Raw genomic sequence first — 5,938 nt, forward strand, 5'->3', positions numbered from 1 at the left:
TCTCTTTGTTGTTTTTCTGACTTGAAATCGTGTCGGTTTCTTCAGGTCTGGTGTGTGCTGGTGCAGGCTGAGCCAAGCTGTGATCAAACTGAGTTTTTACATCCTAATGGCACTTGTGTTGCCTGTCCTGTGTGTCTGCCTGGAGAGCAGCTTTCTGAGGTAACGCCCCCCCCCCCCCCCTCCTGTTACAGTGAGGAGTAACATCTTCAGCTCTGCCTTTCACAGTAAACTTTCTTTTTGCTGTCATCTCCAGGACTGCGGCTTTGGAGACGGAGGTGAAGGTGTCTGTGTCTCGTGTGAAGACGGCAGATTCAGCACGGAGGCAGGAGTGGCTCCCTGCAGGAGGTGCACACAGTGCCGTGTGCTGAATCGCAGGGTGGACACAGCGTGCTCACCCACCAGTGACACCGTTTGTGGACAATGCCTTCCACGGTGAGCTACAGCCACAATGTCAGCGTAGTAGATAATGGTCACAGCTGGTTTGGTGTTAAGCTTGTGACGGTGGCTCTGTGCTCAGGTTTTATGAACTCAGGAGCATGACGGGTGAAGCAGAGCTGCTCTGTGTGCCGTGTTACATCCATGATACAGTTCATAAGGAGTGTTTGCTCTCTAAAGCAGGTGAGAACCACAGATGAACTATTGAATGCACAGCCTGCCATCAAGCTTAAAAGAGTATGTGCCATGAATGTAAAATCTGAACTCTCTGGCAGAGGGCGCCATCCTGTTACCTCTGGGAAGTTTCAAACAGCCTGAAGAGAGGAGTGAGTAACTGTAGTGGATCTTGATGAACAACTTTTCTCTTGTAAAACTTTTGCTTCAATCAAACTTTCTGTTCTTTCAAGGAGTAAAAGCAGAAACGTTTTCAGTGGTTCTGATTGGTTCTGCAGCAGCTTCTTTGATTTTCCTCATTTGTCTGCTGCTTTGGGTTTTCCTTCTGACTGCTGAGAGATTCAGTGAGTTAAACATTGATCCATATTGCTGTCATTACTTGTGCCTTCTGCTTGCTTATTTAAATTGCAATAACATCCCCCCCCACATAGAGCAGAGTGCTGGGAGCTGCCCTGCGTCTGAAGGACAGACAGCGGACCTCCAGTGCACACCCCTGTTCAGTAACACAGAGAGAACAGAAGCAGCATCAGAGGTGGCCTCACAGACTGATTCAGCTGACGATGCTGCAAGGTGCAATTAAAATACCTGAGAAACAAGTTCATCCTTCCCTCTATGCTCTTTATTTTTCCATAAATAATCATGTACATTATTATTTTCTTCCTTCTCAGAGGCCAAAACTCAATGAGTACTGAAAATGAAGTCCCTCCTCCTTCGATTGTGATTAATGTAACGACCAACATCAAGCATCCCAGTCAGCTTAAAGACGACACAATGCATAAGGAAGAGCAATGCTTCAATACAGAGGAGGTATAGTATTTCATCTCCACAATATAAAGCACAACGTTATCTTTGACCTGAACTAAATTGTTCCTGAACAATATCATTTTCTATTTAAAAAAAAAAGAAAAAATGTTTTCAGGGATTGAATCTGGTTGGAGGCTTTCTATTTTACATGTCCTCCTTCAGTCTTATTTTGGTTCTTTCTACGTATATTCCAAATAACAGTGAACTAGTGATCTTTAAAAAAAAAAATGTCTCATCACTTTATACCACATGAATTTTAATATTTTAGTAAAGCCTGAGTTTCATTTAAAAACTGTCAGAAATATCACAACTATAATCATGATTTTGAGAATCATATTTAATGTTCGAGAGAAATTCAGACAAACACAAAAGATGACAAGAAAAATGCATTTACAGTCTGGCATGTATCGTTATCATCACTTCATTTTGTGTGTCTTTGGATTATGATATTGCTGCATTTTCAGAAAAAGTAATAATTATCTGGAAAACAATACAAATAATGATGTGAACAAGTTTTGAGTTAAGTCATAATAAATCTGTGAAAAGCTGTGCTTGCTGAAGTATAACAGTGTCTTTTATTTATTTTCACTTGTCATCTGTCACAGATGGAACAAAAGCTGCAGAAAATATGGGAGATTGCTCAAGGTTGGTGTGAAGCCATCGTCGTCATTCTTCTGATAGGCCTCATTCTTTTGATTTGAAAACTGCAAATCAATGTTTATACGTGTATTGCTCTGTTCAGATCAGAGTATTGAGATGCTGGATTACGACTCGGTCCAGGACTTGTCCCTGCTGCTGGACTCTGCTGGAAGCAACATGTTGAGGAGGCTGGGGCAGTCTTTGGGTGTACCACCTCAGGTTGTTGCTCATCTCCAAGGATTCCTGGATCTGTTTCAGTACCTGCGCACCTCCACCTACACTCTGCTGCCCCAGCTGGCCCAGGCTGCTGCACTCTTACCCAGTGCTGAAGTTGTTGCAAGAATACACAGAGCGGTGGTGAAGAAGTGAACACTGAAGCAAGATGTGCTGCTGGGTGGAGTTTGATTATTAATATTTTTTTTTTTTTTATGTTTTGAATAATCTCACTGTTCCAAGATGACACAAATGACTCCACATTAGAAGATCACAGCCTGGATTCAAGCCCAGACGTTCTCGCTGTGAGGACATAGTAATTTCCTAGATGTTGTTTGAAGACGTGCGGAGTGTAATCCTTTTCTGGATACAGAGAGAATTCCAGAGATTTGGAGCGACTGAGAAACTCTGCTGCTGTACAAATATTTTATTTACAAATATTTCATGTCGAAATTATTTTGATCTGTGATTTGATCATATAAGACAGAAAATTTTGACAAACATCATTTAGTGATGCCAGAAGTCCAACAATTTACACTTCTTTCTGTATTTTCCCACATTTCCCAAGCTGCTCAGTTTTCTTTTAAATAAATACACGTCCAGTTCATTTTCTGATGTGACAATACAGTGTGAAAAGTCATTATTTATGCTCGGAGTGTTAAATAATACAATATCCAGGTCACTGTAACTGAGCCCGACGTGCGGTGTTATTTCCTGTTTACCATGTAAAATAGATGAGCGGGCCCTCTGGCTGAAGCATGTGAGACACACCAGGACAGAGGATGCAGTGTTCATGGTAAGAGAAGGAACCTTGAGCCCTGAGAAAGTGTGTTATTCTCTCATCGGGAGCCAGCTGATCATTTTCCTTTATCTCCTGCTCTGAAGAAACTTCAGCACATTGAATCTGGTAAGCTTCATTTTTACTCTACACATGCTTTTAAAATCTATCAGAAAACAAAATCTGTGTCAGGTTTGTTTTTTCTTTTCTTTTCTTTTCTTTTCTTTTCTTTTCTTTTCTTTTTTTAATTCGACTGATAACTTTAAGTAAGTTAGAAACCTTTACAAATATACTCTATATATAACTTATGAATTCATGATTAAACTTTTATGTGTTGACATCAAACTGAAATAACTGTTTTGGACATTATGTGAAGTGAAGAAGCTTTACCTTTATTACCATGCAGTACAGACCTTGTGGACACTAGGGGGCGCAGATGGTCGTCAGTGGAAATGCAATGCATGGTTTTCTTCTAACACCTCTATCGTCTATGAAGCAGAGGAGCCACTACTCACTCATGGGCTGAATGATTCAAGGGTGCAGGGAGGTCTGGCACCCACTTCTTTGGGAAATAAATGTTTATCCGTGTGCGTTTTTTCTAATAAGGTGAAAAATTGAAGTTTAAAAGAGAGAAGAATACACTGGGCAATGGAAATGGATCATTTTATATACAGTGGAAAGACAGCCTGTTAAATATATACAGAGGACATCTTAAGAAAAAAAAAACAGTTTGATTTTGTAAATATAAAGAAGATGGCAGAGCTACAGATTTTCAGATTTTAGTTTTTGTCTTAATAAGCACCCATAACCTCTATGAATATGCATGCTTCTGGTTTATATGCACACTGAAGGATCGCTCACACATGATCGTCAAAATTGATTCAACTCAGAAATATAAACTGTTCTTACCATCACATCAGAGAGAAGAAACACTGAATAACAATATTAAGCTGTACTGAAATGATAAAAACAAGAGCCTTCACAATGGTTCGTCCTGTCTGTATGCAATCTGCTATATGATATACACTGTGGTATCACATTATCACTATACAAAAGGGGAAAAGCTGATTTTGGAAGATCATTTCAATTAAATTGACTATAACCAACGCAATCCATATATGGCAACAAATAAGTGAGGTTCCCAGATCCTTTAGTTGATAAGTTATAGGTCATGTGGTGACTTTGCCCATTTTATAAAGGCATAAATCTTCTATAGCTCTTTATGCAACTCAGAGTCACAGGAGGGCTGGGGCTGACTCCAGCTGACTATAGAGGAAGGCAGTGTGCGCCCTGGACAGGTCACTGATCCATCACATGGGAAGCACAGAGAGAGAGAGAGAGAGAGAGAGAGACAGTCGATCCTCCAGGCAATTTCAAGTCAACAGTTTACCTCATCTGAGTGTATAATATCCAGACTGAACCCTTCCACACAGAGAACAAATAAACTTCACAAAGAACAAGTCCAAACCTGAACTGTCAGAGAGTGTCCTAATGCAGATATCCTCCTGGCTATATATCCTATGTTGAAGCAGTAAAGCCAGTGGATTTCAAGTTGATGTCAGCATCTGAATAAAACAAACAAACAAACAAAAAAAAAACAAAACAGATTTGATTTTGGTTTTATGTGTTCAAATGAGAAATGAAAAATTACAGAGACATGAAAAAAGTATAGTATCAAAGCGACATACTGGAATTTTGTATAAACATACATGATGAAAGTTGCAGAAAGTGCAGAGCCATGCTGGACAGGTCACTAATTCAACACAGGGCAAACAGAGAGACAAACAACCACATTCACTCACATTGCAGCCTATAGACAGGTTAGGGTCACAAACTAACCTCACATGCATGGTTTGGATAGTGGGAGGAAATCACATTATGCAGAGCATGAAAACCCTTCACTTTCTTGCATTTTAGATAGGCTCGATAGCCATGCTGTGCTGCCTTCAAAGGAAAGTTATTTTTTGCCATTTTAAAAGCAACAGAATTCAAAGGGAAAAAAAATAAAAGCCACAAATGGAAGAGATTATTTTCACTTTGCTCCATTTTCACTTATGGAAAAAATAATTAAAAAACTATGTTTCATTGCAAGGTTTTTGTGAAAAGATAATCAATTAATCAAAGGGAACCATTTGCAGTTGTTGAATTCGAAGACAATTCTATTCAATTTTACATGTAGTGCTAAATAAAACAATCATTTCAAGGCACTTTCACAGACTAAAACCCAATAATTCCACTTGAGCAAGCTTAAGTGTCTCCTCTTTAAGATGAAGAAACCTTCAGAGCCAGGGTTGAAAATGGTGGCTTTGTGCTTCTCTGGTTGGGGTTAAAGGATAGCAGGAGAGAGGAGAGGACAGAGACAGAGCACAACAAGCAAACAGACATACGCAGGAGGTTCAGATCACAAGAGAGAGAAATGTAGTGACACTGACATGTATAGCAAAACAGAGGGAGAAAGGAAAGAAGCTCAGAGTAGGTCTCCCAGCAGTCCAAACCTGTTGCAGCTTCACTTGAAAATGGATCAGGGTGACCTGAAGCAGTTCTAGCTGCCAGCAGAAAAGAAAACAGAAAACTCTTAAGTTTAACCTTAAATGTGGAGACTGTACCAACCTATCTACTGTTCACTGGGAGCTGGTTCCACATGAGAGATGCCTGAAAACGAACCAAACTCCTGCCATCTATTCTTCTTAGAAAAAAGAAGGAAAAAACCCAGAAAGCTCTCTGAGGACGTGTTATTATTATGGATTTCTACTGGTTCGGTCCTCCAAATGAAATCCGGATCTGAACTGACAGCTCTGATCCAGAACGCCATCTCTTATCTACCGGTTGGTGGCGGTAGTGCACCAAACCAGTGTTTGACAGCAGCCTCAAGGGGAACGCAGAAGAAGCCGCGCA

This window comes from Salarias fasciatus, chromosome 2 (assembly GCF_902148845.1).
Source record: "Salarias fasciatus chromosome 2, fSalaFa1.1, whole genome shotgun sequence".
Classification (NCBI taxonomy): domain Eukaryota; kingdom Metazoa; phylum Chordata; class Actinopteri; order Blenniiformes; family Blenniidae; genus Salarias; species Salarias fasciatus.